Below are 27,745 nucleotides of genomic sequence, written 5' to 3' on the forward strand. Positions count from 1 at the left end.
TTGCTGTCTCTGCCTTGCCGGTTCCCCTCTTTCCACTGGGATTCTCTGCCTCTAACCCTTTTACAGGGGCTGAGTCACTGGCTTACTGGTGTTCTTCCATGCCGTCCATGGGAGGGGTGCGTCACTTGAGTGGGTTGAGTCACTGACGTGGTCTTCCTGTCTGGGTTGGCGCCCCCCCTTGGGTTGTGCCATGGCGGAGATCGTTGTGGGCTATACTCGGCCTTGTCTTAGGATGGTAAGTTGGTGGTTGGAGACATCCCTCTAGTGGTGTGGGGGCTGTGCTTTGGCAAAGTGGGTGGGGTTATATCCTGCCTGTTTGGCCCTGTCCGGGGTATCATCGGATGGGGCCACAGTGTCTTCTGATCCCTCCTGTCTCAGCCTCCAGTATTTATGCTGCAGTAGTTTATGTGTCGGGGGGCTAGGGTCAGTCTGTTACATCTGGAGTATTTCTCTTGTCTTATCCGGTGTCCTGTGTGAATTTAAATATGCTCTCTCTAATTCTCTCTTTCTCTCTTTCTGTCTTTCTCTCGGAGGACCTGAGCCCTAGGACCATGCCTCAGGACTACCTGGTATGATGACTCCTTGCTGTCCCCAGTCCACCTGGCCGTGCTGCTGCTCCAGTTTCAACTGTTCTGCCTGCGGCTATGGAACCCTGACCTGTTCACCGGACGTGCTTGTTGCACCCTCGACAACTACTATGATTATTATTATTTGACCATGCTGGTCATTTATGAACATTTTAACATCTTGACCATGTTCTGTTATAATATCCACCCTGCTCAGCCAGAAGAGGACTGGCCACCCCTCATAGCCTGGTTCCTCTCTAGGTTTCTTCCTAGGTTTTTGGCCTTTCTAGGGAGTTTTTCCTAGGGAGTTTTTCCTAGCCACCGTGCTTCTTTCACATGCTTTGCTTGCTGTTTGGGGTTTTAGGCTGGGTTTCTGTACAGCACTTTGAGATATCAGCTGATGTACGAAGGGCTATATAAATAAATTTGATTTGATTTGATTTGGTCAAGCAGGCGCTGGTAAACCAGGCAGAGGACTTTGGGGACAGGGACATCACGCCTGTGTTCTATGAGTTCAACCATGGACATGGTAATGATATTTTACTCTTATTCTGCTATGTCCCATTCTTAAAGGGATAGTTCACCAAAATTACAAAATCACATATTGGGTTTCCTTACCCTGTATTCAGTCTATGGACAAGCTAAGACAGAAATCCATGTTTAAGTTTTGTTTACCTGGCCACTGTCTACAACAGCTAATCCAATACAAGTCAATGTCCCCATATATTAGCTTGTTTAGCGTTTTATGTCCAAATCATCTTAAAACTATTATCTTACCTTTGCTGATCTTCGGCTGAATGCACTCGGAAGGTCTCCCACTTCCACAAGAAATGTTAATTTGTTCGATAAAGTCCATCATTTATGTCGAAATAAATCCGTTTTGATGGCGCGTCCAGATCCCAATTCCAAAATGCATCTTTCCACCGTCGACGAAAAGTTATAAAGTTCCCTCAGCGTTTGTAGTAACATGTCAAACCATGTTCACAATCAATCTTTAGGGAGTTATAATCGTAGAATTGCGATAATATTCCAACCGGACAATAGCAGATTCATTACAAAAGAAAAAGAAAAATGGCTAATCCTTCGTGAGTGTGCGCGAGGTAAGGCAATGACCCCAGGTCGACCACATACTGTTCCGGGTGTTATTCAATCAAATTGCACTGTAGAAGCCTCAAACGAGGTTCTAATGACTGTTGACATCTAGTGGAAGCCTTAGGAAGTGCAATATGACATCACAGACACTGTATTTTAGATAGAACTTCATTTGAAATGACTACAGCCATCTGAGGTCAAACTTCCTATTCTGATTTTTCTCAGGTTTTTGCCTGCCATATGAGTTCTGTTATACTCACAGACATCATTCAAACAGTTTTAGAAACGTCAGAGTGTTCGCTATCCAAATCTACGAATAATATGCATATTCTAGTTCCTGGGCCCGAGTAGTAGGCCGTTTAATTTGGGTACGTTTTTCATCCGTCCGTGAAAATACTGCCCCCTATAGTGAAGAGGTTAAAGTAATTGCCCAGTGTTTCCAGATATCTATGAAATATGACCGATAATTAGTTACAATATGAGGGACATATTTTCCATTCCAAAACAAATGTAATTGAGCATGTTAAAAATAAGCTTTTCTGTGTTGGAATGTTGTGGGCGTACCACAACAAAATTGTGTGGGCATATACCAAAATATTAATGCGAGTCAACTACTTTTTGGCATTTTTATGTTAGGCCTCAAGGAGGAGTCAACAACATTATGTGGGTATAAGTTAACAGAATATTAACTTTTAAAAGTGGGATTTTCACTGGAGAGTTACTTTAAAGCTGCAATAGGTACGTTTTTGGGCGACCTGACCAAGTTCACATAGAAATGTGAGTTATAGATATGTTATTCTCATTGAAAGCAAATCCATCAAAGGTTCTTATACTAATCCTCTGCAAATAATATAAATGTCTATGATTAATTAGCATTTACAGATGTTCATGCCCAGAAAGGATGCATAGATCATTTGGCAGATTGTTAATTTTCTTGGTATATGATAATTATTATGAATGAGTCAATTAATTATGGAATGGCATATTATTGTGAATATATTATATGTTTTTTTATTTCACTTTGAATTATCATGGAAACTGACTACATTCTTTACAGGTATTCTGTTTGCCAAAGGAAACTCATGGAAAGAGAAGAGGCTCTTTGCCCTGACAAACCTTAGAGACTTTGGGATGGGCAAGAAAGGGAGTGAGGAGAAAATCTTAAAGGAAATTCACTACCTGATTGAAGTGTATGAAAAACCTGAGGGTAAGAGCAATACCGGTATCTCTACACTGTAGTAGTAGAATTAGCATAATGTATTTAAGTGATGTGTAGCCCTAATTGCCTGGTTATATTTAACCATATTATTAGTAAATAGATAAATTAGTTAGCTTGTTTAGTGATCGTGTCAGTTCTGGAAAGCTTATTTAGTAATTGATTAGATGTTTTGCCTATTGCAGGTAAGGCATTTGACACCACACAGCTTGTGATTTATGCCGTCGCCAACTTAATCTCGGCCATTGTCTATGGCAGCAGGTTTGAATACACTGACCAGAATCTGCATCTCATGCATATTAAATAACGTGTTGCATTAATATTGCTCAGTATAACTACAGAATCGAATTAATCGATAAGGTCCGAGGGGGTGTGGTATATGGCCAATTTACCACAGCTAAGGGCTGTTCTTAAAAATTATTTTTTAAATAAAAGGGCTGTTCTTAGGCGCAGTGCCTGGATACAGCCCTTAGCTGTGGTATATTAGCCATATACCACAAACCCAGAGGTGCCTTGTTGGTATTATAAACTGTTAACCAACATAATTAGAACGGTAAACTAGTAATTTTGCATCATACCGGCCAATCAGCATCCAGGATCCAAAAAAAGAAAAGAAAACCAGCCCCGTCGCAGACCACGATCTCTTGCTCCCAGAAAAACTAAAGAACCTCCTTGCTCGCTTTGAGGACAATACAGTGCCACCGACACGGCCCGCTACCAAAACCTGCGGGCTCTCCTTCACTTCCACCAACGTGAGGAAAACATTTAAACGTGTTAACCCTTGCAAGGCTGCCTGCCCAGATGGCATCCCTAGCCGCGTCCTCAGAGCATGCGCAGACTAGCTGGCTGGTGTGTTTACGGACATATTCAATCAATCCTTATCCCAGTCTGCTGTTCTCACATGCTTCAAGAGGGTGACCACTGTTCCTGTTCCCAAGAAAGCTAAGGTAACTGAGCTCAATGACTATCGCCCCGTAGCACTCACTTCCGTCATCATGAAGTGCTTTGAGAGACTAGTCAAGCACCATATCACCTCCACCCTACCTGACACCCTAGACCCACTCCAATTTGCTTACCGCACCAATAGGTCCACAGACGACGCAATCACACTGTACACTGCCCTAACCCATCTGGACAAGAGGAATACTTATGTAAGAATGCTGTTCATCGACTACAGCTCAGCATTTAACACCATAGTATCCTCCAAACTCGTCATTAAGCTCGAGACCCTGGGTCTCGACCCCACCCTGTGCAACTGGGTCCTGGACTTCCTGACGGGCCGCCCCCAGGTGGTGAGGGTAGGAAACAACATCTCCACCCCGCTGATCCTCAACACTGGGGCCCCACAAGGGTGCGTTCTCAGCCCTCTCCTGTACTCCCTGTTCACCCATGACTGCGTGGCCATGCACGCCTCCAACTCAATCATCAAGTTTGCAGGCAGTGGTAGGCTTGATTACCAACAATGACGAGACGGCCTACAGGGAGGAGGTGAGGGCCCTCGGAGTGCGGTGTCAGGAAAATAACCTCACGCAATGTCAACAAACAAAGGAGATGATCGTGGACTTCAGGAAACAGCAGAGGGAGCAGCCCCCTATCCACATTGACAGGACAGTAGTGGAGAGGGTGGAGAGTTTTAAGTTCCTCGGCGTACACATCACGGACAAACTGAAATGGTCCACCCACACAGACAGCGTGGTGAAGAAGGCGCAGCAGCGCCTCTTCAACCTCAGGAGGCTGAAGAAATTCGGCTTGTCACCAAAAACACTCAAACCTTTACAGATACACAATCAAGATGCACATTGAGGTCTGCACAACGCATCACCGGGGGCAAACTACCTGCCCTCCAGAACACCTACACCACCCGATGTCACAGGAAGGCCAAAAAGATCATCAAGGACAACAACCACCCGAGCCACTGCCTCTTCACCCCGCTATCATCCAGAAGGCGAGGTCAGTACAGGTGCATCAAAGCTGGGACCGAGAGACTGAAAAACAGCTTCTATCTCAAGGCCAGCTTCTATCTTAAACAGCCATCAGTAACATTGAGTGGCTGCTGCCAACATACTGACTCATCTCTAGCCACTTTAATAATGAAAAATTGGATGTAATAAATGTATCACTAGCCACTTTAAACAATGGCACTTTATATAACGTTTACATACCCTACATTACTCATCTCATACGTATATACTGTACTCTATACCATCGACTGCATCTTGGCTATGCCGTTCGGCCATCGCTCGTCCATATATTTTTATGTACATATTCTTATTCATTCCTTTACACTTGTGTGTATCAAGTAGTTGTTGTGAAATTGTTAGATTACTTGTTAGATATTACTGCATGGTCAGAACTAGAAGCACAAGCATTTTGCTACATTCGCATTAACATCTGCTAACCATGTGCATGTGACAAATAACATTTGATTGGATTTGATTTGAACCCAGTTTATAATTCTAATTATGCCACCATGTGGTGCACTTGGATACTGCAGCAGAACACAACTAACTTGACTTGTCCACCACTAACATACCAATGTGCACAGATGTCAATTCAACGTGTATTCAACATTGGTTCAACGTAATTTCATTGAAATTAAGTAGAAACAACGTAGATTCATCCAGTGTGTGCCCAGTATACATATGACTGAATGCCAGATGAGGGAGGATAGAATTACATTTCTCCTTATCAGCAGAATTTCATGTAAACTCACAGACTCAAACACGTCCGCAAGCTGCTTTAATAGAATGTGTTGATTATCTGTGAATAACTTACAACAGCTCCTTAAGTAACTGTTGTACATAATTCATATGTCATCTGAGGGTCTGTTTCTTTTAGGAATCTGGCAATATGGCAATATGGATTCTTTCTACCATGACAACAACCTGGTATTTAGTGTTGCTAACCTGTTTGGTGCTGGTACCGACACCACCGGGACAACCCTGCGCTGGGGTCTGCTGCTAATTGCCAGGTACCCCCATAATTTGGTGTAAGGATTGATATAAACACACACAGTTCTTGCCATACAGTACCTCGGCACAGCACTGTGATCTATCAATCCACTGGGCACACACACTGGTTGAATCAACGTTGTTTCCACGTCATTCATATTTCTACACCCCACTAAAGTGTCAAATGTGAAAGCCCCCAAAATGTGTGCATTTGAGAAAAAAGATTGGAAAAATGTATCTAATAGTTGCTAAATGACATTCAAAAGATAGTCTTTAACACAGTCAAACCTCAAAGGTCTGTAAATGTTTATTTTTGCTCTTGCTTTCAATTGTATCTAGTCTCATAGGACGATGACCTTCGCATAGATAAGATCATTTTTTTCAGAATGTTTAGCCCCTCCCCTGAGGCTGTTCCATGTTCTATAAAAGGTGAGCCTCCATTGGCAGGCAGATCAATGAGCAGGAAGTAGTCACTATTTTTAGCCCTGTGCAGGTATAAGAGCTGTTTGAAGATGTCTCTTTTAGAATGTCTTCTCCAGACATCGAGCACAGTGACACTGCTGGGGGCTCTGCTGTTTCTGCTGGCCCTTTACCGCCTCTCCTCTGGTTCCAACTCTGAGGAACAGGGGAAGGAGCCTCCAGGACCCAGGCCTCTGCCCCTGCTTGGTAACATGCTCCAGCTGGATCTCAAGAGGCCCTACCGCACCCTCTGTGAGGTGAGAGGAAGTTCTGAGATTAAACTATGTTATGGTTGTTGAGATGATATGTGACATTGTTTTATCTGGCTAAATATTTTCAAAATGTTTATTTTAGCAGTTTTAAAACTTCCAGTTAGTTTCAATAGGCATGTATTGTCAAAGCAACATATTAATATATGTTGAGTACATGGTGTTTCAACCAGTTAGCAATAGTTTTTGTCAACACAGGAGCCCTCTAAAATGTTTTTATTTTGATGTGGCCCTACTTACCACACTCGCTCTGAGTTTATGAATGTTTTCAGAGAATGTTCCTCCGTTAATGTTCCATTTCAGTTTTTTTAAATGCCAAGTGTTGTCAAATAATACAGGTGAAATGATGACCACCGTGCATTCACTCACATAATAGAGGCATTTGGCTTGAGAATCGTATCTGTCATAAATGCTTAAAGGGATTGTTTTTTTTGTGTGTTTTTACCCCAATCTCAATAGTTTTCATTTCACAGACCAAACAACTCACCAAAATAGCTCACACATACTTCAATCCAACTTATATTGCAACGATATCACTCCAGAAGATATGTATCAACATAGAATTATACATTATTTGTTACAGAACTGCTTCCAACAACCTTTAGTTCAAGTTTATATTTACATTTCATGCATTGTTAACTTCACAGGGCTTTTTGTAGCACCTGCATTTTATTAAGTCACACACTGATCTCCACAGTCTGTTTGGTTAATTTATTTTGAGTAACTTCTAGATGCTTTGAGAGCTTAGTTAAAGGTACTGTCACGTCCTGACCAATATTTAGGTATTATTTCTATTATATTTGGTCAGGACGTGGCAGAGGTATATTTGTTTTGTATTATGGGGTTTTGTGTGTGGTGTAGTGGGGTGTATTAGTTTGGTATAGGTTCTAGGTTTGTTTTTCTATGTGTAGTTTTGGGTGCTGGACTCTCAATTGGAGGCAGGTGTTTCTAGTTGCCTCTGATTGGGAGTCCCATAAGTAGGTGTGTGTTTGTTTGGTTTTCGTGGGTAGTTGTTTTTGCACGGCGTGTTGTGTGCCTGCAAAACTGTTCCTGTCGTGTATATTGTTTTCCAGTGGATGCGTTACTCCTTTTTTTGAATTAAAACATGAGCATCCATATTCCCGCTGCAGTTTGGTCTATTCAACACGGCTCTTTTTGTGACAGAACTACCCACCACCAAAGGACCAAGCAGCGGAGAAGAGGACAGAGGCAAGTGAGGGAGGAATGTTGGAGGCAGCCCCAATAATTTTTTTAGGGGGGGGCACAAGGGCTATTTGGCGGGGCGAGATTACAGCCCCAGGCCAGCTCCCCGTACCCTTGTAGGGCAGACTGGACAGGTCCCGTGCTTTGGGGTTGGGGCTGTGGTGAGGCCTGGGATTTTCAGGCCGGTAGGCAAGGTACCAGCGCCCCGCATGTGCCAGGGGCGAAGTAGGCATCGAGCCGGAAGGGGTGATGCCAACCCTGCGCTCAAGACCGCCAGTGCGCCCTTTCGGTCCGGTGTTTCCCGCCAGACGCACTAGCATGGAGGTGCGTGTCTCCAGGCTGGCACGTCCTATACCAGCCCCACGCATCAGGAGTCTAGTGTGTCAACCCAGCCTCGCCAGTCAACAGTCGTCAGTGCTGCCCGCCAGTCAACCATCACCAGAGCTGCCCGCCAGTCAACAGTCGTCAGAGCTGCCCGCCAGTCAACAGTCGTCAGAGCTGCCCGCCAGTCAACAGTCGTCAGAGCTGCCCGCCAGTCAACAGTCGTCAGAGCTGCCCGCCAGTCAACAGTCGTCAGAGCTGCCCGCCAGTCAACAGTCGTCAGAGCTGCCCGCCAGTCAACAGTCGCCAGAGCTGCCCGCCAGTCAACAGTCGCCAGAGAGGTCAGACTGCCCTGAACTGCCGGAGTGGCCAGACTGCCCTGAACTGCCGGAGTGGCCAGACTGCCCTGAACTGCCGGAGTGGCCAGACTGCCCTGAACTGCCGGAGTGGCCAGACTGCCCTGAACTGCCGGGGTGGCCAGACTGCCCTGAACTGCCGGGGTGGCCAGACTGCCCTGAACTGCCGGGGTGGCCAGACTGCCCTGAACTGCCGGGGTGGCCAGACTGCCCTGAACTGCCAGGGTGGCCAGACTGCCCTGAACTGCCAGGGTGGCCAGACTGCCCTGAACTGCCAGGGTGGCCAGACTGCCCTGAACTGCCAGGGTGGCCAGACTGCCCGGTTCTGCCAGAGGTGCCCGCCTGCCCTGATCTGCCCGAGTGGTCCTCCTGCCCTCCGGTCCAGCCCGAGTGGTCCTCCTGCCCTCCGGTCCAGCCCGAGTGGCCCGCATGCCTTCCGGCCCAGCCCGAGTGGCCCGCATGCCTTCCGGCCCAGCCCGAGTGGCCCGCATGCCTTCCGGCCCAGCCCGAGTGGCCCGCATGCCTTCCGGCCCAGCCCGAGTGGCCCGCATGCCTTCCGGCCCAGCCCGAGTGGCCCGCATGCCTTCCGGCCCAGCCCGAGTGGCCCGCATGCCTTCCGGCCCAGCCCGAGTGGCCCGCATGCCTTCCGGCCCAGCCCGAGTGGTCCGCCTGCCCTGATCTGCCAGGGTGCCCGGCCTGTCAGAATCAGCCCGAGTGGCCCTCCTGCCCTCCGGCCCGGCCCGAGGGGCCCTCCTGTCCCCCGGCCCGAGGGGCCCTCCTGTCCCCCGGCCCAGCCCGAGGGGCCCTCCTGTCCTCCGGCCCGGCCCGAGGGGTCCGTCTGCCTGGCGCAGCTATCGGCTCCACCGAAGTGGGCGACGCCGAGGGTGGAGCAGGGTCCACGTCCTGCACCGGAGCCACCTCCAGGATAGGTGGGTTGGGGAGGGAGGGTGTAGCACAGTGCCGTCGTTGACGGCAGCCACCCTCCCTTCCCTCCCTTATTGTTTAGGGGGTATTGCTTTTTGGTTTTGTTGGGGTAATGGGGATTTTTTGTGTTTTTCTTTTAAGGTGCATTCCGGGGTCTGCACCTTTAGGGGGGGTAATGTCACGTCCTGACCAATATTTAGGTATTATTTCTATTATATTTGGTCAGGACGTGGCAGAGGTATATTTGTTTTGTATTATGGGGTTTTGTGTGTGGTGTAGTGGGGTGTATTAGTTTGGTATAGGTTCTAGGTTTGTTTTTCTATGTGTAGTTTTGGGTGCTGGACTCTCAATTGGAGGCAGGTGTTTCTAGTTGCCTCTGATTGGGAGTCCCATAAGTAGGTGTGTGTTTGTTTGGTTTTCGTGGGTAGTTGTTTTTGCACTGCGTGTTGTGTGCCTGCAAAACTGTTCCTGTCGTGTATATTGTTTTCCAGTGGATGCGTTACTCCTTTTTTTGAATTAAAACATGAGCATCCATATTCCCGCTGCAGTTTGGTCTATTCAACACGGCTCTTTTTGTGACAGGTACAATCTGCAGTTCAAACCAAATTCGTCATCTCTCCCATGTCCTATTCAACTAGTAGTTGATCTGAAATGTTTATTACTTGCCTACATTTTACTCCCTCCTCTTCATTCATTCACCTTACCGTGAAATGCTTACTTACAATCCCTTAACCAACAATGCAGTTCAAGAAATAGAGTAAAGACAATATTTATTAAATAAACAAAAGTAAAAAGTAACACAAAATAACAAAAACGAGGCTATATACAGGGGATACTGGTACCGAGGCAATGTGCAGGGGTACAGGTTAGTCGAGGTAATTTCTACATGTAGGAATCGGGTAAAGTGACTATGCATAGATAATAAACAATGAGTAGCAGCAGTGTAAAAACAAGGAGCAGTGGGGGGGGTCAATGTAAATAGAAGCTGTTAATGAGCCTTTTGGACCTAGACTTGGCGCTCCGATACCGCTTGCCGTGCGGTAGCAGAGAGAACAGTCTATGACTTGGGTGACTGGAGTCTTTGACAATTGTTTGGGCTTTCCTCTGACACTGCCTAGTATATAGGTCCTGGATGGCAGGAAGCTTGGCCCCAGTGATGTACTGGGCCGTACGCACTACCCTCTGTAGCACCTTATGGTCAGATGCCGAGCAGTTGCTATATCAGGCGGTGATGCAACCGTTCAGGATGCTCTCGATGGTGCAGCTGTAGAACCTTTTGTGGATCTGGGGACCCATGCCAAATATTTTCAGTCTCCTGAGAGGGAAAAGGTGTTGTCATGCTCTCTTCACTAAAATCTGAGTCCAGTTCGAGGTGAGTAATCGCTGTTCTGATATACTGAAGCTCTTTTCGGTCATAAGAGTCGGTAGCAGGAACATTATGTACAAAATTACCAACAATGCGAAAAAACAAACATTGTCTCTAATGAAAGTATCTGGGGCAGGCACTCTCGAAAATCCCATCTGCCGCTGGTAAAAAAAAATAAAAATTGTCTGTGTCACCACACAGCCAGACTTAATTCTGTCACGTATCTCCCGCCCCCATAGGGAGGGCCAGAGGAGTGTTGAGAGAACACTGCAGTTATTGTCTGAGCGAGAGATAAGAGAGCAGTGCACCTTGTGACAAGTTTTTACCAGTTGTAGGTAGGCTATTTAAATAGTCATTATGGAGACACCTATTTCCAACCCTTTTTCCATAAAATGTGTTAATCCGTTATTTTTTTTATTTTTATATTTTATTTTTGCATTTTCCAATTAAGAACATTCAAAACAAAAGTGAAAATATGTTAGACAACAAAGGACAAAGTGACGGTAACAGACGAGCGTAATAAAAAATTAAAATTATATATACGGGCATACATAATACATAAAAAACATACATGATACATAAATCATAATAAAATAAATATTAATAATAATAATGAGACATTGATTCATATGGTCACCTGCTGTAAGCTACATATTATACATTACGTGTGAAACATTACATAACAATTATATAGAGATTCAATCAATGTGGTGTGAGGGGAGATTCTCCATATAGTCAATAAAAGGTTGCCAAATTCTGTAAAATGTCTTTAACTTATTCCTCAAGCAGTAAGTGATTTTCTCCAGTGGGATACAACTATTAACTTCCGATAGCCACATTGCCACTGGTAGGGGGAATCCGATTTCCATTTCAAGGCAATACATTTCTTGGCAATCGCTAGCAATATTTCTGTTAGCTTTATAGTATGACTTTGCCTAAGATTGGTGTTAGTATAGTTACCCAGTAGGCAGACCTCGGGATCTAAAGGGAATGCAACCCCGTGGATTGAGGATATGGTATCGCATACCCCTGCCAGAAACCATGTAGTTTTGAACACTGCCAAGTGGAATGGAGGAATGTTCCTTCATCTGAGCCACATCTAAAACATAGGGAGGAGATATCAGGGTTGAACTTGTGCAGTCTAGATGGGGTGATATAGAGCTGATGGAGGAAATTAAACTGGATCAATCTGTATCTGGAGTTCAATATGGATGTAACACCATCCCTGCATAGGTCACTCCATAGGCCCTCATCAAGATCAATACCCAGATCTTTTTCCCATCTAAGTCGGGGTTTATCTAGCTCAGGCAGTGTTAGTGCTGACATTAGAGCATTGTAAACACGGGAAATGGTCTTGAGTAGTGGTTGGTCTGCATGGCAGAGTTGTTCAATAGGTGACATCTTAGGTAGGTTCCATTGTCCCTTGAGAGTCACCCTAATAAAGTCTCGTAGTTGTAGGTAGCTAAAGAAGTCCCTGTTAGACAAGTGGTATTTCTGTTTCAGCTGTTCAAAAGACATAAGAACTCCCTCCTCATAACAGTGTTCCAGAAGAGTGATCCCCTTAACAGACCATGGTCTAAAGTTACTATTCTGGAAAAACATAGGGATCAATCTATTGTTCCATAGAGGGGTTTTAGGGGAGAGAAATCCCCCTCATCCGAACAGCTCATGCAGTTTACACCATGCCAGGACAGAATGTATGATTAAAGGGTTGTCTGTCCTGGTTTTTATAGATTTTCTGTCCCATTTGTAGAACAATTCTGCCCCCGTGTCATCATTCATCTCAAGCTTTTCAATGTTCAACCATGAGGGGGAGGGACCATTGTCAAACCTCTGAGCCAGAAACCTAGACTGTGCAGCCCAGTAGTACATTCTAAAATTGGGGAGGTTTAAGCCCCCTTGACCGTAATCCAGGGTCAGTTTGTCCAGGCTAACCCTCGGGGTTTTGCCATGCCAGATAAACCGTCTGGTCAACTTGTTGAGAGAGGAAAAGAATGCTGCGGGCACAGGGATAGGGAGAGATTGAAACAAATATAGAAATCTGGGCAGGATATTCATTTTAATCACATTGATTCTACCCAGTAGGGTGAGAGGCAAGTCCATCCACCTACACAGGTCACCCTCCACCTTCTGCAACAAGCCGGCCAGATTGAGTTTATAGAGGTTGTTCAGGTTACCATCCACCATTATGCCCAAATATGTGAAGCCCAGAGGCGACCATCGAAAAGGAAACTTGTGCTTGATGGTATGATGGTTAAAGACAGACAGCGGTACGATTTCGCTTTTATCGAAGTTAACCTTATATCCAGAGAAAGAGCTATAACACTGTAGTAGGATCTGCAAGTGAGAGAGGGAGTGTTCTGGGTTTGTTAGAAATAAGATAAGGTCGTCCGCAAAGAGTGATAGTTTATGGGTATGGGGGCCCACCTCAAAGCCATGTATGTCAGGGCACGATCTAATAGCCTCAGCCAATGGTTCGATGGCGAGGGCAAAGAGGTGGGGGCTAATTGGGCAACCTTGTCTGTTCCCCCTATAGAGAGGGAAAGAGGAGGAGGTAATCCCATTGGTAGCAATCCTAGCTTTAGGAGATTTGTAGAGTGATTTTATCAAATTTACAAAAACGGTACCTAAACCAAACTTTTCCAAGACGCGAAAGAGGTATGGCCATTCAACCCTATCAAAGGCCTTTTCAGCGTCGAGGGAGACTGCGACACTAGGTATTTTGTTTTTGTTAGCAAGGTGAATTATATCGAAGAACCTTCTGAGATTATTGGAGGACAGTCTATTAATTATGAAGCCAGTCTGATCTGGGTTGACCAACAGGGGAAGACATGACTCCAGTCTCTTAGATAGCATCTTGGTGACCAGTTTACAATCTGTGTTAAGGAGAGAGATTGGTCTATAGGAGGCGCACTTTAGCGGGTTTTTCCCTTTCTTGTGGATTACAGTAATCACTGCTTGAGAGAAAGACTCTGGAAAGCAGTTGTCTTCCCCGGCTTTTTTAAGTACCTCCCTAAATTCTTTATAGAACTCTGGAGGGAAACCATCCTCCCCAGGAGATTTATTAGAAGGTAAGGATTTAATGGCTTCCACCAATTCAGGAACAGAGAAGTTTTCACTCAGGCGCTCTCTGTCTTCCTCTGACAGCCATGGGAGGTTGAGAGAGGAGAGAAAGGAGTCGATCTCCGACAGATCATCGCTTGATTGGGAAGTGTAGAGGTCTTCATAGTATTTCTTAAAGGTATTATTAATTTCGGTAGGGTCGAAAGATATCTCATTAGTAAGGGTTTCTATAGCATTAATTGTCCTCTTACTTTCCTCTGCTTTCAGTTGCCATGCCAGTACTTTGTGAGCTTTCTCTCCAAGCTCGTAATAACACTGTTTTGATTTAGTGATGGCCCTCTCAGCTTGATATGTGTTCAGAATATTATATTTCAGTTTTTTATTTACCAAAAGCCTATATAGATCTTTAGTCGGGCCTCTTTGGTAGGTTTTCTCCAGCTCAGAGATTTCAGATTCAAGGACATTCAGTTCCGCACCGTATTTTCTCTTCAACCCTTTAGTATAGGAAATGATCTGTCCCCTCAGATAGGCTTTCAATGTGTCCCAAAGAATGAAACTGTCAGCAGCGGAGGGTTTGTTTGTCAAAGTAAAAATATTGATCTGCTCTTTGATAAATGCACAAAATTCTGGTTGCTTTAGGAGTGTAGGATTTAGTCTCCATCTATATGCTCCGTTTACCTTGTTAGGAATGGAGATTGATAATACCAGAGGAGAATGGTCGCAAAGCAATCTGGGGAGATACTCGATATCTAACACTCTATGAAACAGTTGGGTCGATAGTAAAAAGTTATCTATGCGTGTGTGTGTCTTGTGTGGGTGTGAATAAAAAGAGTAGTCCCTATCCTGTGGGTGCAACTGTCTCCAGATGTCTAGTAAATTAAGATCTTTCATGAATGACATGGTGAGCTTGGCGGCTTTGGTAAGAAGGGAGGGTTTATCAGAGGACCTATCAAGGACTGTATCTAAACAAAAATTTAGATCTCCTCCAACCAGTAGCCATCCTGGTGGTGCTTGAGCGACCTGAAGGAAGACATTCTGTATAAACATATGGTCATCGAAGTTAGGAGCATAAATATTCAGCAGGGTCCAAGACTCTGAAAACATATGCCCCTGCACCAAAACAAACCTGCCCGAGGGATCAGAGATGGTGTTGTTGACGCAGAAGGGGATGTGTCTACTTATCAAAATTGCAGTTCCTCTTGCTTTGGAGTTAAAAGAGGACGCAAAAACTTGTCCTACCCATTCCCTCTTCAATTTCTTGTGTTCGCTGGCTGTAAGATGTGTTTCTTGTAGAAACACAATATCAGCCTTTAATTTCTTAAGGTATGTATAGACTCTTTTCCTTTTTAATCGGGCTGTTAAGGCCTTTTACGTTGAATGTGACATATTTTAGTGGATTAAGCATAGGTTGGGTTTGAAATATGTAACCGAATGGAAATCTCTCATATGGAAATAGTCAGGAAATGTTTCAACTTTGGTTTGAACACAGAAGTGACCTATGTGCCTCTTTAGGAAGGAAACAACAATAAACATGGAAAAAAAGGGGAAAAAAAACCCACCCACCCCGATTGTCAGACTAAAACAACAATCCCAACAATCAAACATGAATATACTTGTAGAGATACGTTGCTGCTCGCTTTCCACCTTACTCTTACTAGCTAAACCTTTGCGTAAACTAAAACCTGCGAGCTCTCTAAATTGAAAACAAACGTTGTGAATAGGCATTTATGGCTGAATAATTACTGCCCACGGTAAGGGCTGTTTGAGTCTCTTTTCGGGAGAGGAGAAACATAAATGGGGGGGAAGCGGTGGGCCTAAACCCACTTATTGCTTCGCCCAGTGGATATTGACTAAACCAAAATATAGTCTCCTGTAAATGTAATAGAACTCACCCCGGGGAAAAACGGTTAGTTGAAAATGTACAAATCAATTATAGCGACCGGATAGCGGGGTAAACGGATCCGATATCAGCAGTTCAGCCCAGATAAGAGAAAACAAACAGATTGGATCTTATCCCCCAGAGAGAGCGTTTTTCAGTCGCGGTTCGGTTCTTTGAGAAAAGTGAATACTTCTCCCGGTGTGTTGAAGATATGGCATCGGCCTTTGTACTGAACTTTCATCCGCGCAGGGTGGATGAGGTAGCCGGTGATGTTCTGCTCCTTCAGTGCATTGGCGGCAGGTCTGAACTGCTTGCGACGTCTGGCGAGATCGGCACTCATATCCGGGAAAAGGCTGACCCTCTTGCCATCGATGGTGATGTCCCCTTTGGCTCTTGCGAGTTGCAGTATCTTCTCTCTGTCTTGGAAACGGAGGAACCTGACCAGAACGGCACGTGGGGGCTCCTCTGGCCGGGGTTTCGGCGCTGATGTTCTGTGGGCGTGTTCGATTTCCAGCGGCTTGGTGAAGTTGATTATGCCTAGGACATCCGGGATCCATTGAGTGAAGAAGCGGACGTGTTAATACGTTTTTAACTAGGCAAGTCAGTTGAATACCTACCAGTATTTAAGAACAAATTCTTATTTACAATGACGGCCTACACTGGCCAAACCCGGGCGACGCTGGACCAATTGTGTGCCGCCCTATGGGACTCCCAATCACAGATGGTTGTGATACAGCCTGGATACATTAAGAAAAAATGGAGATGAAGCACTGGAAAACGACTCAGTGGGGGTTTAAACTGCATTCTAGTGTTGACTGCTTAGAGAAAACGATATCATGTGAAGTGCTTTATGCATGCTTAATTCTTGGGTCTCAGGGGCTGCCCAAGTGGAAATTAAATGGAAGTTTTGGAACTCCCTCGCGTGGTTCTTTTTAATGGAAATCCTCAATGAAACTGACATTAAATATGAAGAATGATACATTTGCCTCTGTTGGCCATCAAGTAGCCTATTCATGTATATGCCATTGTAGGCTACCATTTTGATACAATAAATATGTGGAAATGACGATATCACTGGAGTCATTACAAATCAATGTGTGCCACTTGTGTAGCCTATCTGGTCCTGGAAAACCAATTTATAGAAAAATTGCTCGTAGGCGCGTGACGATGGTGACAGGTGTGAGGGATAATGAGCAGCCTGATGACCTAGAGGCCAGAGAGGGAGCACACTTGACACTGCATCTTGTCTAGGCTACTTTAGATTATCGGAAATGAGATGTAGGCCCATCATAGGCTACCTGCCTTTATCTAAGCAAACCATGGCAAAATTGAATTACAACCATAAACCCAGATTTTAGTCTGGAGCCTATGCCTACTGAAATGACAAGTCAATCTCACAAATGGGCATTTAACAGTTTGTAGTCTTAACATTTGGCACATAGTAACAGCACAATTGCCAGAAAATAGCCTAGCATTCTTTTTTAAATGTTAATCCAAGTATTTCTTGCTTAGAGATTTCAAGATCCTCTGGCAAACTTTCATTACTCAAACTCCTGTCAGATTTATCCATAGTTATGCACATGCCCAAAGGGGATTTATTTCCAATTCTAAACCTGGTTCGAGCCTTGACTGCTGATTGGTTGAAAGCTGTGGTATATCAGACCATGTACCACGGGTATGACAATATTACTTTTTACTGTTCTAATTACATTGGTAACCAGTTTATAATAGCAATAAGGCACTCCGGGGGTTTGTGGTATATGGCCAATATACCACGGCTAACGGCTGTATCCAGGCACTCCGCATGCATAAGAGCAGGGAGACAAATCCAGCTATAGCCTCCTACTTGTCAGGTCTCTCACACTGGGCATATAGGGGTCCTGGGATGGACAGCTCGCACAACTTCCCCACATACGGCGTTGGATCAAGGGTGACCTCGTTGAGGAGATCCAGGAGCCAATCTATGTAGCCTGTAATGTTTTTTTTTTTTTGTGATAAACTTTTTATTGAGTTTATTTATTTTTCAGAGGGTTACAGATAAAAAAATAAATGCATATAAAGATGGCCACGACACATTCCCCCTTTAGTCACATCCGCCCGCCCGTGTACCCCCACCCCCTAATATTAAGCACACTGCTTACCTTTACAACAGGAGTATAGACTACCTGATTGGCATGAAAATGAATCATGGGAAAAGTGCTCTCCATCCGCTCTAAGTGCATAGATGAAATGTATTTTTTCCGCTGACCCTTGTTTCGAGACAGGTGTATGATAATGGTCCATTCTAAATCAAAACAAATTTCTAACATACATATTATTTGGTATATCTAAAGACAATATTCAATCAAGAATAGTCTGATAGGTCACAATATTAGCCTATCACTTGTGAGTTATGTATTATCACTTGTGAATGATGCCCAGCAATAGAAACAGCCTTTTTGTGCGACTTTTTCGAATCATAGTTGCACACCTCATGTAGCCGAGCTCATAGGCCTATATGTTTTGATAAGTATTGTATCACAACTAAAGTTGCCAAATAACTTCTTAAATTTTGAGCCCATTAATCCACTTTACAACGGGTGTAGAGCCTAAATGGCATACATAAGCAGCGCGTAAGTTTGAAGTTTGGGGAAGATCATTTTCTCCAAAGAAATGCAAATGTATAATAAAAGCATTACATGCATAATCGCATTTGCGGTCACTTTTGATAATGGTGTTTTCCTGCTAATGGAACATTCCAGCTTATAGCCTGCTGCCATGAGCGCATTTTGTTTTAGAATTTTTGTTTTATTTAACCAGGTAGGTCAGTTGAGAACAGGTTCTCATTTACAACTGCGACCTGGCCAAGATAAAGCAAAGCTGTGCAACAAAAACAACAACACAGTTACACATCGGATAAACAAAAGTACAGTCAATGATACAATAGAAAAATCTTTATACAGTGTGTGCAAATGGAGTAAGGAGGTAAGGCAATAAATAGGCCATAGTAGCGAAGCAATTACAATTTAGCAAATTAACAGTGAAGCGATAGATGTGCAGATGATGATGTGCAAGTAGAAATACTGGTGTGCAAAAAAGTTAATTAAAATAATGTGGGGATGAGGTAGGTAGATTGGGTGGGCTATTTACAGATGGGCTATGTACAGCTGCAGCGATCGGTAAGCTGCTCAGATAGCTGATGCTTAAAGTTAGTGAGGGAGATATAAGTCCCCAACTTCAGCGATTTTTGCAATTCGTTCCAGTCATTGGCAGCAGAGACCTGGAAGGAAAGACGGCCAAAGTGGGTGTTGGCTTTGGGGTGACCAGTGAGATATACTTGCTGGAGCGCGTGCTACGGGTGGGTGTTGTTATGGTGACCAGTGAGCTGAGATAAGGTGGAGCTTTACCTAGCAAAGACTTATAGATGACCTGGAGCCAGTGGGTCTGGCGACGAATATGTGGCGAGGGCCAGCCGACTAGAGCATACAGGTCGCAGTGGTGGGTGGTATATGGGGCTTTGGTGACAAAACGGATGGCACTGTGATAGACTGCATCTAGTTTGCTGAGTAGAGTGTTGGAGGTTATTTTGTAAATGACATCGCCGAAGGCGAGGATCGGTAGAATAGTCAGTTTTACGAGGGTATGTTTGGCAGCGTGAGTGAAGGAGACACAGCATTGCTGTGCTTATAATGTGAAGAAATAGCCTAATGGTTTAACATTTTAAGCTAAACGTTCTGACCTGTTGCGTCAGCCACATTGCGTAAAAAAATTATTTTGTTAGTGGTTGTATTAATTTGGGATCTATTGCATCCCACAACTGTCCGGAATATTTATTTCTAGAATAGAATAGGTTGACTTTTGTACTATGGGGAAAGTAGATTGACATAGGCTAGTGCTTTTGCCGTTCGTTAGGCCTACTCATCTTGTTGGCTGATGAAAAGTAAATGTTGACTGTTCTTCCAACATCTTCAATATGCATCACGGAATTGGATAAGGACGCAAGCAGTTGCGTCCCCGATGTCTGTCTTCACTTGTAACCTGTGAGAAAGACCCGATCACGTGATGGAGAGCATGCAGCACTCAGAAGGGCACAACAAACGCATTAATTTTTTTTAGGGTGCATACCGGCCACAAAGGGGATGCTGCTGTGAAATTCAAGACGTTATCAAGTGCTTGTCAAATTGTGAATGAGAGCCTAATGAAGTGTGTACAAAGCAGAGCTCATGCCTTTCAAGCACCTTTGTTCAAATAAGTCTCATCATGCAGCCTTAGTGTATTAAAAATCAAAACATATAGCTCGTGTTTTGTAGAACAACTAAAGAATATCTAAATGAAGCATATAGGAGTACCTATTTCTTTGTTAACCGCTCAACACAGAATATCCATGTGTGCACTACCTCAAATTGTTTGGAGAAAATATTTATATTCAGCTTTGTTCCGTTGTATTCGTCATACTATAACATATTATAAAATAATGCCATGGAATTCTAAGCAAATCTTGTCTGCTAAATGAACTAGTGCAGCCCACAGCCATATGGCATAGCCATATCAGGGCCTAACATAAGGACAACTCAGAGTATGCTATTCTGTTTTTCTGAAATAGACTACATTTTCTTCATATCATGCTTCTTTAGACCTGTCTAAAATAAATAATGGATTTATTGTGATGGTGTAGGCTGTATTACATGGATTTATTAGACTTTTTAAAATGTAGATGTTCCAAAGGTCTGCATCAGTGGCTTATAGGCTGTGTGGAAGCCAGGAGATGCTAAATGTGTTTATGTTAATTAACCACCATTACCATTACTACATTTACTTGTGTGACAATCACCGGCTAAAGCCTACTCTATTTAATTGATACCAGGTGTGCACCTGATCTCGCTGGTATGGCTACTGAACTGGAAGCAGCAACAATGACGGCTACACTTGCTACGTTTTGCATAGTCTTATAGGTTACAGTCTACCTTTTTAGGAGAACAATTTGCAGGCAGAGACAAATGAGTAATCGATACTTATTGAAAATGAAAAGGCGCAACGCTCGCTCACCATAGTAGCCTAACCTATGTGCACATTGTGCCTTTTCAATTACATTTTTTTTTTTAAATGTTGTGTCCCTCTCACTACTTAAACTCAAGTTGCACTCCTGACTATACTCCGTGTGGACAACATTCCTTCATGTCAGCTATATGTTGGCAGTTCTCAGTCTCAATGCAGGGGGCTTAGTCTATGGTTTTTGTTCTTCCATCGCTATCAGGTGTGTTACAGAAAATATACCGTTCACAAGTCAAAACAGTTACAGCAACCGCATCAGACTACATTATGGACAGCACTTGAAAGATCCACTGTCAATGATGGTACAGCATCTGTCTTCAGGAGTAGCATCCTGACAAGACCCATTGAATGTTCTCCCCAATTGATAAAGCAACCTCGCTCGAAATATGCACTGCACTCACGTGACATGATTGTAACTTTCAGTGCAGCCAATGCTGTTGGATGTCTTCATTATTTGGAAATCAGTGTAGTTAAAATGAACACTGACATGTGGAATTCTGGTAAGTAGCTTACTAGCTAAAAGCCACATCGCAGATGAAAAGGGGTTAGTTACCAGTTTAGTTCTACCAAGTTCCGCTTAAGCTATGTTACGGTTTGTAAACAAAGCCGTATGATGCATACATGTGATGATGGTTTTAAGGTGTTACATATTTAAATTACTTAAGATTATAAGACTCTACCATTGGTGTATAACATCTCCGGCTTTATGTGACATGGCATAAAGCCAGAAGTAATGCCTGCCTCATTAATCCAAGTGTTTGACATGAGGGAAGGGACCAGTAACTTTATGATCAACTTTGTCAATGTACCAGCTACAGTAATTCTTTCATACTTGGGTCAACCTACTATGAACTAGTTACATTCAAATATCATCCAATTTGACGAACAACATGATTTTCACTGTCCGGGACCTTTAATAAACCATGCATTTAGTCTTATTTTATGTTCTACAGCTGTCCAAGAAATATGGGTCTGTTTTCACGGTTCACCTTGGACCCACAAAAGTGGTCATCCTGGCAGGATACAAGACGGTCAAGCAGGCGCTGGTCAACCATGCAGAGGAGTTTGGGGACAGGGGCATGCTCCCTGTGTTGTATGATTTCACCAATGGACATGGTAATGTAGGATATGTGAAACTTGTAATCCCGGTTAACTGTTGCATTCGACAATATTCTGTCAAGCAAGCATATTTGGGGCTGTAACAACAGCCCCAAATATTTGACAAATTTGTTATTTTCTCCTGACATGATTAATTCCTGACACCTGCACAATATTACTTTTCAACAGGGATTCTGTTTGGCAATGGAGACTCATGGAAAGAGATGAGGCGCTTTGCCCTGACAAACCTTAGAGACTTTGGGATGGGCAAGAAAAGGATTGAAGAGAAAATCTTAGAGGAAATTCACTACCTGATTGAAGTGTTTGAAAATCACAAGGGTAAGAATTTGTAGTTCTGATTTGAAAACCAAAAAACAGGTTACATAATTTTTTCCCCTTAGGTTTGCTAATTCAATATCTGATGTCCTTTGTAACAGGTAAAGCATTCGACACAACCCAGCCATTGCATTATGCTGTCTCCAACATAATCTCCAACGTTGTGTACGGCAGCAGGTTTGAATACTCTGACCCCAAGTTCAAAGCCTCTATAAAACGAGTCGATGACAACCTCCAAATTAGCGGCTCCGTTTCAATACAGGTACATTATGTTTCATTTGTTTCTCACTCAGAGAATAATGGAAAACTGGTCACACTTGACTAAACCAGGAAAATTTGATAATTATTCAAATTTGTACTAGGCTACTGGAATAATAGAGGGTAATTCATGCTTTACTTTTTGTTTATGGGGAGATAGTTGTACAACATGTTCCCCTGGCTGGGCCCTTGGCTGAAAAGCAGGAAGCTTTTGTTGAAGAATATTGAGAAAAGCAAGAAGGAGATGGAGGAGCTGGTGAGGGGGCTGAAGGAGACTCTCAACCCTCAGATGTGTAGAGGCTTTGTGGACTCGTTCCTTGTCCAACAGCAGACCCTGGAGGTATGAAATCTCACTACAGTTAAAAACATCTCAATTAAAAACAAGATAACTAATGTAAAATATACTGTGTTGGTAAAATGTATATAGGTTCAGAACTTTTGTGAAACAGCACAGTTATAAATATATGGCAAATAGAGATCAAACAATGGTCTTCAGAGATAGATGAGTTGGGTTGAGGATAGCTGAAGGATGGGATTAAAAACAAACAAAATATTACTATTTTAAAATACATTGTGTCCATAAAATGTATATAGTATGTACTGTATAAACTGGAAGTAGAAGCCTAAGTGTTGTTGTCCATTAGTTGACTCCAATTAGGGGAGGGGTGGTAGGGTTAGGGGAAATAATAAAGGAAAATGTATTTCAAAAAGCTCTCTCGCTCACTTGCTCTCTCGCGCTCTCTCTCATATAAACTACTTGTCAAAAGTTTTAGTCCTACTCATTCAAGGGTTTTCTTCATTTTTACTATTTTCTACATTGTAAAAATGATAGTGAAGAGATCAAAACTATGAAATAACACATATGGAATCATGTAGTAACCAAAAGTGTTAAACAAATCAAAATATATTTTATATTTGAGATTCTTCAAATAGCCACCCTTTGCCTTGATGATAGCTTTGCACACTCTTGGCATTTTCTCAACCAGCTTCTGTCACACCCTGATCTTTCACCTGTCTTTGTGCTTGTCTCCACCCCCCCTCCAGGTGTCACCCATCTTCCCTAATATCCCCTGTGTATTTATACCTGTGTTCTCTGTTTGTCTATTGCCAGTTTGTTTTATTAATTCATACCTACCAGAGTTTTCCCCCTTGCTCCTATCCTGTCTATAGTGCCTGTTATCTAGTTTTCCCGGTTTTCACCTTTCTACCTGCCCTGGCCCTGTCTGCCATCCTGTACCTTTGCCCCGCTACTCTGGATTACCAACCTCTGCCTGACCTGACTCTGATCCTGCCTGCCGTCCTGTACCTTTTCATGCTCGTGTTCGAATTAATAAACTTTTGTTACTTCGACATTGTTTGCACCTGGGTCTTACCTTCAAACGTGATAGTACGAACTGGCCATGACTGACCCAGCAGCCCCGGGCCAGCTGTGCAACGCCATCTCCTCCCAAGGAGCCACCATCGATAGGCACAAGGAATTGCTTGGTGGCCTTATGGAGGGGGTCCAAATGCTGTCTGAACGCCATGACAGGGCGTTGGACATGTTGCTGGAGAAATTACACGGGTTGTCTGGGAGGCAGCCTACTACGGCGGTAACCCCACAGCACCTCAGTAACTCAGCTGGGAGTAGCGCCGTCTCATCGGTCACTCCACCTTCTCGGGAGCCCCGCTTACCTCCTCCAGAACGCTTTTAATGGAGAGCCGAGCACCTGTCGGGGGTCTCTGGCTCAGTGTGCCCTCATTTTCCAGCTTCAGCCCTCCTCCTTCCCCTCGGACCGCTCCAAGATAGCCTACCTCATCAAGCTGTTGTCCGGGAGGGCTCTCACCTGGGCTACTGCTGTATGGGAACAACAGCCGGCCATATTCGCTAGTCTGGAGGGGTTCATGGGAGAAGTGAAAAAGGTTTTTGATTCACCGTTTTCCGAAAGAGAGGCTGCCCGGAAGTTAATTCAGCTTCGGCATGACTCCCGCAGTGTGGCAGATTATGCGGTGAATTTCCGCACATTGGCTGCGGAGAGTGCTTGGAACCAGGAAGCACTGTTCGATATGTTCCTGCACGGTGTCTCGGAGGAGGTCAAGGACGAGCTTGCTGCTCAGGAGTTACCTACGGATCTCGATTCCCTCATCGCTTTGACCACCCGAATCGATGGGTGATTACGGGAATGACGGAGGGAGAGAGAATTTGAGCCTCCGAGTCATCCTGGAAGCCCCCGACGGTCTCGTTGCCAAGAGAACCCGAGGCTTACCTACCGACCTACCCCGGGAGTTGCCGAAGACGGCTGATTCGCCGCATCCCGAGCATAGGCAATTAGGCAGAGCTGGGCTTGCCTTGCTCACACCCCTTTTCATGCCATTCTGCTGTGGGGAGACCAGTCCAAATCTCTCCGGGTCCTCATCATCACTGACCATTTCGAATCCCACCGTACCTTCTCCGCTGTGCAATCCGGTTTCCGAGCCGGTCACGGGTGCACCTCAGCCAGGCTCAAGGTACTAAATGATATCATAACTGGCATCGATAAAAGACAGTACTGTGCAGCCGTCTTCATCGACCTGGCCAAGGCTTTCGACTTTGTCAATCACCGTATTCTTATCGGCAGACTCAATAGCCTTGGTTTTTCTAACAACTGCCTCGCCTGGTTCACCAACTACTTTGCAGACAGAGTTCAGTGTGTCAAATTGGAGGGCATGTTGTCCGGACCTCTGGCAGTCTCTATGGGGGTACCACAGGGTTCAATTCTCGGGCCGACTGTTTTGTCTGTATATATCAATGATGTCGCTATTGCTGCGGGCGATTCCCTGATCCACCTCTACGCAGACGACACCATTCTGTATACTTCTGGCCCTTCCTTGGACACTGTGCTAACTAACCTCCAAACGAGCTTCAATGCCATACAACACTCCTTCCGTGGCCTCCAACTGCTCTTAAACACTAGTAAAACCAAATGCATGCTTTTCAACCGTTCGCTGCCCGCACCCGCCCGCCCGACTAGCATCACCACCCTGGACGGTTCCGACCTAGAATATGTGGAACACTACAAATACCTAGGTGTATGGTTAGACTGTAAACTCTCCTTCCAGACTCATATTAAACATCTCCAATCCAAAATCAAATCTAGAATCGGCTTTCTATTTCGCAACAAAGCCTCCTTCACTCACGCCGCAAAACTTACACTAGTAAAACTGACTATCCTACCGATCCTCGACTTCGGCGATATCATCAACAAAATAGCTCCCAATACTCTACTCAGCAAACTGGATGCAGTCTATCACAATGCCATCCGTTTTGTTACCAAATCACCTTATACCACCCACCACTGCGACCTGTATGCTCTAGTCGGCTGGCCCTCGCTACATATTCGTTGCCAGACCCACTGGCTCCAGGTCATCTATAAGTCTATGCTTGGTAAAGCTCCACCTTATCTCAGTTCACTGGTCATGATAACAACACTCACCCGTAGCACACGTTCCAGCAGGTATATCTCACTGATCATCCCCAAAGCCAACACCTCATTTGGCCGCCTTTCATTCCAGTTCTCTGCTGCCAGTGACTGGAACGAATTGCAAAAATTGCTGAAGTTGGAGACTTATTTACCTCACCAACTTTAAACATCAGCTATCTGAGCAGCTAACCGATCGCTGCAGCTGTACATAGTCCATCTGTACATTGCCCACCCTATCTACCTACCTCATCCCCTTACTGTTTTTATTTTATTTACTTTTCTGCTCTTTTGCACACCTGTATCTCTACATGCACATCATCATATGCTCATTTATCACCCCAGTGTTAATCTGCTAAATTGTAAATATTTGCTCCTATGGCCTATTTATTGCCTACCTCCTCATGCCTTTTGCACACACTGTATATAGACTTTCTTTTTTCTACTGTATCATTGACTTGTTTATTGTGTTATTGGCCTGTTTATTGTTTACTCCATGTGTAACTCTGTGTTGTTGTCTGTGTCACACTACTTTGCTTTATCTTGGCCAGGTCGCAGTTGTAAATGAGAACTTGTTCTCAACTTGCTTACCTGGTTAAATAAAGGTGAAAGAAAAAAAAGAAAAAAAAATTGACTCTGGGGCCAATGAGAGATTTTTGGACGCTATCCTGGCTTCCGAGCTGAACATCCCCACTCAGCCCCTCTTCATTCCCATGGATGTTAGAGCCCTGGACGGGTGCTCTATAGGCCAGGTCACACACAATACCATTCCCATCCACCTACAGGTGACAGGGAATCACAGCGACAAGATGCAATTTCTGCTCATCAAGTCTCCTCAGATTCCCATAGTTTTGGGATTCTCCTGGCTCCAGCGACACAATCCCCTCATCAACTGGTATACTGGTGCCATCATGGGCTGGAGTCCATTCTGCCACACACATTTCCTGAAGTCAGCGCAACCTGCCATGGGACGTCTTCCTGGGGGCTCGGAAGGTGCCCCGGACCACTCCACTATTCCCGCGGAGTACCAGGACCTCCGGGAGGTGTTCAGCAAGGCCCGGGCCACTTCGCTTCCGCCGCACCGACCCTATGACTGTGGGATTGACCTTCTCCCGAGCACCACACCGCTCCGGGGATGGCTGTACTCTCTGTCGGGACCAGAGACCAAGGCTATGGAGACTTACATTGGGGACTCCCTAGCTACAGTATTCATCCGTCCCGCTTCATCTCACACCGGCACAGGGTTCTTCGTCGTGGAGAAAAAGGAAAAGACCCTGCGCCCATGCATTGACTACCAGAGACTTAATTACATTACTGTGAAGAACAGTTACCTGCTACCACTCATTTCCTCTGCCTTCGAGCCCCTCCAGAGGGCCACTGTTCTTTCCAAGCTGGATCTACGGAATGCCTACCACCTGGTGCGGGTACGAGAGGGGGACGGGTGGAAGACCGCCTTCAACACGGCCAGCGGCCACTATGAGTGTTCCAGGCACTGGTAAATGATGATCTCAGCGACATGTTGAACTGGTTTGTCTTCGTCTACATTGATGACATCCTCGTCTTCCCCCGCTCCCCCCAAGAACACGTACTCCACGTCAGACAGCTTCTTCAACGCTTTCTGGAGAATCAGCTGTTTGTGAAGGCGGAAAAGTGCGAATTCCATCATTCCACCATCCCCTTTCTGGGTTACATCATCGCTGCTGGGAGTGTCCAGATGGATCCCAGGAAGGTGAGAGTGATGGTGGATTGGCCTCAGCCTACGTCCAGGGTGCAGCTGCAATGGGTCTTACCTTCAAACGTGATAGCTTCACCTGGAATGCTTTTCCAACAGTCTTGGAGGTCCCACATATGCTGAGCACTTGTTAGCTGCTTTTCCTTAACTCTGTGGTCCGACTCATCCCAAACCATCTCAATTTGGTT

The 27,745-nt window shown here is 44.7% G+C and overlaps 1 pseudogene; it reads left to right on the plus strand.

Moving 5' to 3' along the window:
* Positions 1-5,253: 5,253 nt before the first annotated feature.
* Positions 5,254-27,745, plus strand: part of LOC106593315 (cytochrome P450 2K1-like) — a 50,169-nt pseudogene continuing 27,677 nt past the window's right edge.

This window comes from Salmo salar, chromosome ssa06 (genome assembly GCF_905237065.1).
Source record: "Salmo salar chromosome ssa06, Ssal_v3.1, whole genome shotgun sequence".
Classification (NCBI taxonomy): Eukaryota; Metazoa; Chordata; class Actinopteri; order Salmoniformes; family Salmonidae; genus Salmo; species Salmo salar.